A 12,121-nucleotide genomic window follows, 5' to 3' on the forward strand; every position below is an offset into this window, starting at 1 on the left:
ACCATATGGTGAATCAAACCCAGTTTTTAAACATTGTTGCCAGATCGTGGCTCTTGCAACCAAGGAAATGGATATCTCAACTAGCCAAGTCCATCCACAGATCATTGTTAAAGGAAGATGTTGCAAACATGGTAACTCTATTAAGCGGGATAATAGGACTTCGGGATTCACATGAGTTTGAAGATTGGAAATTCATATTTATTAACATGGTCTGCGAAGGGAAGCAACAAATTGATTGGGCTGAAAATTATCAGTGACTCACTGCATAGGCAACTCATAGAACTCCAAGCAAATGATTATTTCTACATGACTTCCTAATTGTTCTACGTTATTGCAAGCACCAAAAGTTGGCCAGGGCTTACCGGAAAGGTATATATGATGATACAGTTATTATTTACAATCATCTTCCTCAAATATAGTATGACAATAGCCTGCATCATTTTAGAAGAGTGAATGATGCATTCACAATGTTGACTGTAAGAAAAATTCAGGGAAACATGTGACTCAGAATTTCATCAGAAGCAACAATTAAAGTACAAAAATATGGAAGTGTTTTGATATAGTTCCCTAAGTTCACTTATATCAAGTTAGCTGCCTATGATGGGTATCCCCTAATACTACCTAGATTTGTTGATGATAAATTGGTCTTCATTGAAATGTGCAGGCAGATTAGTCAAATCAATAAACTTTGCAAGAATAGGAGGATAGATGAAATACCTTTTCCTATCGGCATTGGATATTATAGTTGTGATACTACATTAGATGCAAGGAACATAGAGAGCTCCATCACCACAAGTAATTTGCATCCTTATACTATGTGTTTCCCTTATGATAGTAAAGGCTATGCAGTTAATGAGTTAAAGCTAAACCCCAGCCTCAGTCACTTTCTGACTCTACAAGATTTTTGGGAAGATTGTGAAATTGATTTCGAAGTCAGGAAGAGAGATTGGATGTGGCTTACTGTAAGGCAGGTGATAGACCTCAAGGTGGATATCAATGTGACAGGTATAAATGATGATGAAGTTTCCTAGGTCGATCCCTTCTACTATGAGAAAATTGAATTACTAGATCTTCCTCCTATTGATTGGTCAGTTCAGAAGTTGAAAAGCCTGAAGGAAAGAACTGCCTATGTCCTTAAAAGAACAAAGGATTGGGTCAATAGAATCAAAGCAAAAAAAGTGACTAGTGAATTTCAAAGTAAAGAGAAGAGAGGTAATCAAGGAGAATCATCTTGAATGGCATTGGAGGCAACCTTTGGTGAGAAAATACAACAATTGGATACGAGTGCTCTAGATCAAGATGAAGATCTAAATCAGCCGGCTAAGTTTACAGTCAAAAGGAGGACAAAAATGAAAGGTACATCTTACTAGAGTGAATCAAGAAGGAAATGAACCTAATGAGAAGGATCAAAGAACTCCTCAAACTGTTGAACAACACATCCCAGTTACATCCTCTCATGACATAGTAATTCCTCCTTCGAACCTCTCCCCTCCTGAGATATCATTAATAAACATCACGCAGTTAGATAATCAATTATCTAATTCGGAAGATTTAATGATGATTGCTGAAAATATAACAGGTGACATGCAAGTTTCACTTCCAACTACTACGCATTCATGGCTCCAAACCAGTCTCCAAAAGAAGAAGAAAGTTGTTCAAATGATCTCGCATCCATTTGATGTAATCTCTAGTTTCCTTCAGAAGCCTCCTAAAGTGAAAAAGACTAAAGTGATGTCCATGTTAGCCGTTGATAAAACTTCAAGCAATCTATGCGTAGAAATAGCTAAGCCCATAATTGAAAAGAATGATGATGAAGCATCTGAGTCGGATTTCATTCTAGATAAGGTTGATCTTGGTCCATCTACTGCAGAAAGAGATTTTCAGAATTTTGAAGTGACTGCTGCCCAAATGTTACAAAGAGCGAAGAAAGAGAAAAGATCTAAGGGGCAACTCAAAGAGCAAGTTCAGATGCTAGTGTCTTACATCAATTCGATTAGCGATTCCTCTAATGCGAAGGCAGTAGTTACTTCACCAGCTTTAGCGGGCCCTAATGGTATTCTTGATCATGTTGTTGTTGAAAGAGTAAACAAACACAAGTCACATAGTATGATGATCAAAGCTTGGATAAATAGAATGATAGAAGACGTTTCAAAACTCATAACTAGAGTGAAGGAAATATATGGAAAAGCCATCGAACAGGTACAAGAGATGTCTAAAGAGCTAGAAAGTAGCAAAGAGCATAAAGTCACCTAGCAAAAAGTAGTTGATGAATTACAAGAAATGGCCAAGTTAAGTACAAACACCCTGGTTCTCGAGAAAATTATTGTTGATCCAAGCGAGAATCAAACACGTATCTGGAGTAAAAGTATTAATTGGAAGATGATAAATATTAGCAAAGGGATCACTTAGTCTGAAAAACTAATAGCTTCATGGGAATAGTTGAAAACAAAAGTTGCAGACAAACTAGTCTCTACTATCCCAAGTGGGGCAGCAGTAAATGATCTTCAACATATTGATTGCAAATTTCTTCTTGAATCCTTCAGTATCCAAATTCATTCAAAAATGAAGAATTGAATATCGGATGCCGAAACTATGATGAAGCTCAGTCTGGTCGCAGTCACTCTGGAAGATTGCAACATTTCAGCCTATCAACAAGAGTCAGAAAAGTGCCAAGGTAAATACTTTACAACCAAACTTAGGATGGAGAACATGTTCATTCCCAACTATGATTCAATGATGATCATCCTCGATGCTTATAAGGCTTTCTAGGATAAGTCAATCATGTCTAGATAGATAGAGTTCATAGCTAGAAGACCAGCGATTGGATATATATGCATTCTTAGTAATTCTAGCTAAAGTTTTGTTTTTGGAGCTTTCCTTGTACAGGGTAATTTTAGTGAGGTTAATTAACCTCGCCAAAAATACGCATTTTGGAGGTAGTTATTAACCACAAGAGGCTAGTTCTTAACCTCCATGTCTATACAAGGAGTCATTTTTGGCGTTGTAAGGGACTTTTTGGATTTGAAAATAAGGAGACACTATGTTAAAGTTTAGGTAGCAAGACAATTTTTGGAAAGTGTATACAGATCATGTTCTTGTGATCAGAAATTTTCTTTTATGTTCTTGGTGCAAGGAAATAAAAAGGAAACACATTCTGAGTTCTCTTTCTACATATCTGAAAGTTGGGATGTTGATTATTTCTTTGTAATGGGTGTTTTCACGATATTGTGTGAATGTTCATAAATTATCGAATTAGCATTGTGCTAATAGTAGCCTTCAAGCATAGATCTTGATTGTTGTAATTAGCCAATTTATGTTAATTCAAGAAAGTTATGAAGTTGTGTGGTGCATTCGTCATCATGACCCTTCTCATATTTTAAAGTTTGATTTCATTTTATTTGAAAACCTCAAAATTATATCATACGAGGGAGCTGCCCCTCTAAACACAGAGGAAGGTTGCATACCAAGGGCCTATTCAACTGTTGTGAACGGTTTGCCAAATACACTCCGTTGGGCCATTTTTACAGTGACAAATTTGTTTACCAACACTTTCCAAATCTCATCGTCAACACAATGAAAATTAGTAGTATTAAGTTATACATAAAACGTGATCCTCCAAACTCAAGGAAAAGTACTAAATTTAAGAAGACAAAAAAGTAGGCCACCATATTAACTAATACACCCCGTTGGGCCATTTTTACAGTGACAAATTTGTTTACCAACACTTTCCAAATATCATCGTCAACATAATGAAAATTAGTAGTATTAAGTTATACATAAAACACGATCCTCCAAACTCAAGGAAAAGTACTAAATTTAAGAAGACAAAAAAGTAGGCCACCATATTAACTAATGTATCAAGAAGCCAACTTCTAAAAAGACAAGATATGCCTAGAATCTCAAGGAAGGAAGATGAACCTCTTCAGTATGTTCTGTTTAAATTTTCAGTATATAATATATATTAGCTTGTAATAACAGTTTGCATAATTAAATATAATTTATGAAATTAACCCAGAAATCATAATTTAACAATTTATTCTCTAATTGAGATATAATCATAATGTCCAATAATAATTATCTATTTTGTAGCGATCAATTAATTTGTGAAAATACATATCATTGGACAATCTCAAAATATGTTTGAAATTCACCCTTGCCATGCCATGACCAGCTATTGGTTAAAAGAAGATTTTGATTCCAATTGAAATTTATCGAATTCGCATAGTGAGAATTTTTGTCCAAAATCATTTAAAGAATTGTAGATTTACGCTTAAAAGGATTTTGTACTTAATTTAATTTAACTATAGTTCCATTTTCCACAAAAAATAGAAATCAAATAATAAAAATACTTTGTAACTTAGTTACCTGGTTCGTCAGTTTACCCTGCCAGACCAGCCTGGGTACAAACTCATACCCAATCCCAGTCCAATTCGCATGCTGGTCCGGGCAGGGTTCGAAAAACACAAACCCTGTTCGAACTGCCTGAGCAGCTGGATAGACCGAGGCGAACCATAACCACACAACTCAAACTGCCATTGAATTGGGACCCACGGACATCATTCAAGTTACTTTTGCAAATTTTATAAGATTTTGACATCTTTAACCCTGAAATGTGGAAATGAAGGCTTATGTTGGCTTTGAATTCACATTTGAGGAGTTTGATAGCAATACTATTATTGATCCCACTGGCCTTAGCTCTATTGATGAGTCAACTAATGTTAAAGAAGAAGATGAAGAAGAAGAATATTAATAAATTTTTAATCCATTACTTGAATTTCAAACAATGATACTTAAAGTATATGATGGTATGATCACGATTCATGATGTTATAATTACAAGTTTTAAAGTTTATGGTGTTTTTGTTGTTCAAATCATATGTTTTTATAATACTATCTGACATTTTAATTTTAGCTCATGCTTCTAAGTTCATAAATATGTATGTATATAATTTTTTTACTTGTTTTTATAGGACCCAAATCCCTTTCCAAAATTTTACTGTACTGCCGAACCAATCCTTTGAATCCGACCTTAGAATTGAACTTGAACTAGTAACTTAGCTATTTAATGACACCTCCCCAGAGATATAATGTTTATTATCCATTTTGTACTGATCTATTAATTTGTGAGAATACATTTCTATATCATTGGACTGTCTCAAAATATCTCTGAAATTCGCCCTTCCATTCCATGAGTAACTATTAGTTAAAACGATTTATATTCTAACTGAAATTATCAAATTCATTATGGAATTTTTGTCCAAAATCAATTAAAGAATTGTAGGTTCCCACTCGAAAGGATCTTGTACTCAAATTATTTGAACCATAGTTCCTTGTTCCACAAAAATCTGGAAATCAAATAGTAAAAGTACTTCTAATGATGCCTCCCTTACACTCTCTCTCTAAAATACAATTTTTTCTCTTGTAATCACAACAAGTTGGATGCTCCTTATTCTATTAAAACTAACTCTTAAATTATAATTTTCATTTTATATTCTAAATTGACTTGCAATGCCTTTTGTAAGTGGTTGCACTTGGTTGTTGCAGTTCCTTTCCACCTTTTGATATCCTTCTATTTTTTATGCTAGAATAGAAAGCTGCAACTTTGCCTTTTGACTTTATCTAAATTGTCAATATAGGTATAATAATCAGGTACACCAATACAGGCAAAAAATATTTGCCCTAGGGTACAATTCATTTGGGTACATGTGTGAGCATATATACATATTATTTTTAAAAATATACAGAATTGTAAAACTAAATACATTTGATGGTATGATACTTCAAAGGCCAAAAGGGTAGTGATAAAGATGAATATTAAATGCCAATTAATAGTTATATCTTTGATAAGTAGCAGATATTTTCCACAGCAAGTCAAATTGTGATATTTCTATCAGTATTTAACTATGTAGTTTTTTAGTCAAACTCGTTGATCCATATTTCACGAGTAGTGGTTTAAACAAACCCATCTCTCATGACAATGAATAGAACACTTAGCACTCATTGGATCTAGGTTATGCTCACAAAGGTGAAATATGGGTCAATGAGTTTGACTCAAAAAACTACCCAGTTAAATCTTGATAGAAATATCAGTTATATATTTAATGTTTACTTTTATCAATTGGTATTTAATATTGATAATTTTAGTTGGCTGAGTTCTTGAGTATGGTCTCCATTCCAAGACCCCCTCATTGTAATCAAATTTCTCATATGACGCGATCTCATGAACTAAGGGGGTTTTGAGAGTGGAGACCCTATGTGTTTAAGAGACAGCAATGATAAGCAGCACAAGGAGTCAGATGTGTGAAAAACCTAATGGTAGAATGGGTGTAGAAAATTTTCTTAGAGAAAATGAGAAGAGAGAATGGGAGAAAAAAAAGGTCATTATATTGGGCAACATGATGCTTTTAGGGGCAGTTAGGGTTTTTGGGTGCAAATTTTTTTAAATGTCTTTTTTTTGGTTAATTTTAACACTCAGTGTGTTTGGGTATGTTTGGGATGTACCCTAGGTATATCTGGATGCCCAAGTAAGTACCCTAGCCATAACTCCAAGCAAACCCATAGCCAGGCATACCTAGTATGGGTGTTGAGCAGGTTCCAGCCATACCTGGTAACTTGGGTCTCTATTGTTGATGGAGTTTTGTCTTATTTTACACCTATTTAGTCACTACAAAAGTCAGCAATACTCCATAAAGGAAAAAAGAAAAACTTGATTGTCCTATAGCAGTTGAGTCCCCTTTCAAAATGTAAAAAATTTAATATTTTTAAATAATTCAAGATAAAGTTTTTGACTTTGGAAGTAGGAACATTACATAAAAAGTGGTGGCGTAATTGATGAATCTCTCACCGTGATTGAACAACTTGATGTTATTATCCAGGAGTTTCATCATCAAGACTTGCAGTCTTCACTACAGTCCTCTTTATAGCAGTAATAGTCATTGGCTACATCTGATTTCTGGAACATTGTACTTAATCTATAGGTTGACTTTGTCCTGAGTAGATTGCAATTGAAAATTTGAAAGCTATTAATATTAACATTCATGCACTAATTAATATGAACATAAATAAAAGAATTTGTATTCACAATTCATGGAATAACTTTCATGTTTGTTTGATCTCTATAATACTTACTGTATGATAAAAATGTCTTCCAATTTAAAAAGATAGAAATTTTTCTCTTTTTGGTGCATTTTTTTATGTTTTCTGAAATCTAATTTTCAAATTTTCCCTTTATAATGCCATTTTTGGAAAAAGTCAATCTTTTGATTTGCCGATTTTGATCCAAAAGATTTCTGCTGCTATCACTTTGCTTATCACATATAGGTTGTATCTTCTGAATTGATTTTTGTTTCTAGATTAAAATATGTATATTTAATATTTATAAAGTGTATCATATCTGATTTTTGTCTAGATCTAACCAATCCCAAAACAATTGACATACCCACATTACCCAAACCGGTTACTTGGGCAATAAATGAAGCCAGCTAAGTCTTCACAATTCTTCTTCATTTTTTATATGGCATCCACAAGCGCGCACATTGAATATTAATTGTTGTTACCTTGCTTCAGCAATTTCCTTAAACTGTAAAATTACCAATAATTTGTTCCACAGGAATAGCTTTGCATCATATAGTTACAATAACGGTCACAGTAGAAAGATACTTTTATGCAGTTGAGATCTAGTTTATCTAATTCTTTAGTGTAGTGAAAACATAACATTTTTTGGAAAATCAGAAAACCAAGCTCATTCAATCAATGCTGTAAAAAAGGAATTCAAGAACAACAAATTTACAAGCCTGAAATTAAAAGATAAACAGCCGCAGACAAAACATTTGAACTGTTGGAAATAATTAAATTTTGTAATTATAATCAACCTTAACAACAAAAAGATGTCTAGGTTAGGCACCGGTTTCCAACACTTGCAATTCAATAAGCTTATGCAAATATAATGGGCCAAGAACAGTGCTTTGCATGAAGCCTAGCCAATAGACTAGCAAAGAAAAATAGCAGCGAGAGCATATTCATTTAGAGGAAAATCAGGCTCAACATTGAGTTATAGGGGCAGCAGGACCACTCCTATCTCTGAGGAAAGGGGGTAGGTTTTGAAGTGCGCCTATTAAAATGCTCTAAGCTAAATGCATAAAGAAATCGACCCAGAATTTCCTTGAAAACACAATTGCACAAATAGAAAGAACTACTATAATATGACTCATTGGACTGCCCAGCACACAGATCTAGATTCTGAAATGTCCTTGAAGCCATGCACATTACAAATAGACTGCCCTGCTGTTTCTGAATGTCCTACACAATTCTCCAATCTTCTCAAACTTCAGGGTTTTTGTCCCCAGTGTTGTAAACAGGTCCAAGCTTCAAGACGTACGTCCTAAAGCACCAGAATATTGTATTGGCATTGCTTTTTCTATAGCTAGAGCTAAAGTTTTCTTTTTCATTTGCAAAACAGTTCCATTTGCGATGAGCACTCCCTTATGCCCCAACTGGAGCATTCTACAATAAATGGCTATCAATTCTCTACTTGGTGATGGTTAACTGTTTCACTGACTCGCCCCTAAGCACGGGCAATAACTGAACACAACTTCCTTCGTTTGGTGCAATTACAGAGTTTTAACTGCTAACTGTAGTGATCCTTAATCAATGGAAATCAATTCCATAATTGGTGGTGTTTAACTGTTTACTAACTATCCCTAAACATGAGCAACAACTGAACACAACTTTCTCTATTTACTGTTGTGAACTTGTGAGGTACAGCGTTGACTTGAAACTGTGGCAATCCCCCACCAATGGAAATCAACTCCATAATTGGCGGTGGTTAACTAAAAGCTAACTCCCCCCTGGACATGGTCAATAATTGAACATGTATTCCATTTTATGTTGTGAAAACATTGTAACAAAACATGTTGTCCGATGTCCCCATGCAGCTGCTTAAGTTTGAGCAGCTGGTGTGTTGCCATGCAAATTCAGTTATGGAAAACAAATAATTTGGAAAGTTTTCCTATTTTAATGGAGTGGCTCATGTTTAGCAATTGTAGAAAAAACAAGGGACTGGAAATAGACAGCAACTGTATATTGTCAAAAAAGCCACATGCTCCACATGTTTCTTTCCCTCCTTTTTAACACTTGCATCCTAATTTATTTGCTTTTCCAAATTTTAACTGCACAAATTGTTACTAATATTATTAACATGAATTTAAGATGACTGCTTCTAAATAATCGAAACATAAATAAATATTCAAGGAGCCAGAAGCTCCACAAATAATTGATAATTAAGCAGTGAAACTGGGAACTTGCACCCCCTCCAAACCTCAGAGTACCCATCCCCAAGACGTCCCTGCACCAGGTACTTGGAGTACCCAAGTACCCCCCACCTCCGCCATTCTACAACCATGCTGCCAGTGAGATGGGTACTTGAATTTTTATTTTATTTTTTATTTTTTAATGTTGCTATCGGGTATGTAGTATGTTACTATGTTGAATGTTCAATGGTAGTAGTTCGTGTTGCAATTTCGCTATGTTCAAGGATTTCAATTTGGTATGTTATATTGAAACATTCATAACTAGTAATTCAAGGTCTTTATGTATAATATACAACACCCCTCCCTACCCCACTGTCCCCTCGTTGTCATCCTCTAGCTATCCTGGAAACTCATACCATCGTCACGCCATCCCGACATACACTAGCACTGGTCTTAAACTGTAATTAAGTTGAGCAGTGACTACTAGTCAAAATAAGCTAAGCAGACGCATGTAGACATGCCCTTATACTGGGAAACTGATTTTCCTTATTCAAGCTAAAAACTTAGTCCTAGCTATTAACAAAAACTTTGTTTTGTTAGGAATAACAATGCACAATATACAAATAAGAGGGGGCGGTGAATCATTTGCATTAAACTCAAAACCTTAAACCATTCACCATAGCATAGATCTGAATAATTAAGTGCAATGAACAAGAATAAATACAACACATAACACCACATTTTTTGACATAAAAACCCTGTTAGGGTTAAAACTACTATGGGAATTGAGCCCACTAGATAATGTACCAGCACATATAAAACACTGTTAAAGGTTGATGGGGAATGCACATGCATTCAAGCAGTCACTTGGAGCTCACTGCTCAAATACAACAAGGGCAACAAACCAATTACAATGAGGGAAACAACCCAAGAGGTGGACTACAATCCAATATGGACAACAATCCACTAAAAAGGTGAACAAATTGATAGCATCAACTAAGCAAAAACAGTTCCAACAAAGTGCATCCACTCTATCAGATTCCGCTCATACCTCTTTTCAAAGTCTCTGATATATGATCACTGACTTTCCTCTATAACAAAACTTTTTATCAGATCCACAACTTTCAGAAGGCTTTTGATATTGTCCCGCAGGTGACACTTTTCTAGAGACTTACAAACATCGAGATCTTCGAGATCCTATTGACAACTATTATGAGCATGACAAATAGATTCAGGACTCCCGAGGATTTCTCTACTCCTATCCAAAGTACTATTGAGGTGAAGAGGGGTTGCCCTCTTTCCCCCACCTTGTTTGGCATTTATATTGATGAGCTTGAGGCCTTTCTCAGAGACTATTCACTCCCCGATGATGGTTGTTATTTGCTTCAGGTCCTGATTTCCATTCTCCTATTTGTGGATGATGTAATACTCTTGGCCTCTTCTCCAAAGAGTCTTTAGAGGTTTGGATGGCTTGGCTTCCTTTTGTGACCTTCGGCAGCTTACTGTGAACCTAAGCAAGACTCAGGTTATGGTCTTCAACTGTTTGAAGATCTTGCATCTGCACTTTTACTTCCAAGGCCAAGAGATTGAGATTGCTTCTTCATATGTGTACCTCAAGGTCAAGTTCTTTGGACCTCGCTTTAGTTTGAGATCTATCATCTAGCCTAGAGTTAGCAAGGGGATGGGCTCCCTTGCTATGCTCGAGAGAAGGTTCTTCAGGCATCACTTCCAGGACACTGCATCCAAGTTGTCCCTCTTGGACTCCTCGGTCAAGCTGATGGCTCTATGGTTTGGGGGCCTTCTCTTCTCGACTCCAATAGGGCTTCTACTGAGCGCGTCTAGACTTTGTTGCTCCGACATATTATCAGATGTCTTCGACCCACCCCTCATAGCATTATTTTGGTTGAGTTTGGGGCTCATCCCTTCAGGCTAGGTGCCATTTTTGACCTGGTTTAGTTTCTTCAACATCTTCACGGCTTTAAGGATTCGCGGATGGTTGGCACAGATACTCTTACTTGGCTTATTGTTCGTCTGTCACAGTTGCTGACTCTAGTATTGCCTCTAGAGCCCGTTGTTGGTATGCACAGGCTACTTCCTTTAGTGAGCTCAATTGGGATCGATATTGACCGCCTCCCACCCTTCCAATCCTCGCTTGATGCTCTCATTCACCTCCTCCCCTCATAGCAGGAGCTGAACAAGCATGTCAAACTCGGCATTTATAGACAGTATATCACCACAACTTCGAGTAACCTTGTTGGGGTTTACGTCCGAAGATGGCCTTCTATGTTGAGCACTTCCTAGATATTTGGGACAATATTATTGTACACCCTAGCTACATATCTCAGTGTTGGGGCCATGTCTTACGCATCTCTCTTGGGTCTTTCAGATTTGGCTCCCATCGGCTTTGGATCTAGACTAACCATCACATTGATAGAGATGACCAGGTTTGTCATCTGTGTACCCTTTCTATTGCTAAGACTAAGACACGTTTCATTTTCCATTGCCCTGCTTACTACAAGATCAGAGGAAGATTTTACTGTTTATTCAAAGAGTGTAGATCGCTCGCAGCTTTCCAAACCTATACAGATCAAAGGTGCCTCCCCAGAGAGCGTCCCAGGTTCAGCTAATCATTACTTTCTTCCCTCCCTCGTCTCTAGCGCGGGGGGTGAAGTGGTCGCTCTGTACCACCACCACCAATCATTCTAGATCTGCGAGGCCTCATAGCAGATTTACTCATCAATGTCACCCCTCCAACAGGTCTCAGTGGTGAGTCAAGGGCCATACTCGCCCCAAACCTTATCCTTCAATGCTGGACTTCTTTCAGCCAAATAAGGAACCATAGTCCTTGCCTCCTTGTTGGCCCCTTTGTTTCAT

The sequence above is a fragment of the Cupressus sempervirens genome, chromosome 1 (genome assembly GCF_028749045.1).
Source record: "Cupressus sempervirens isolate cs-2001-9-10 chromosome 1, ASM2874904v1, whole genome shotgun sequence".
NCBI lineage: Eukaryota > Viridiplantae > Streptophyta > Pinopsida > Cupressales > Cupressaceae > Cupressus > Cupressus sempervirens.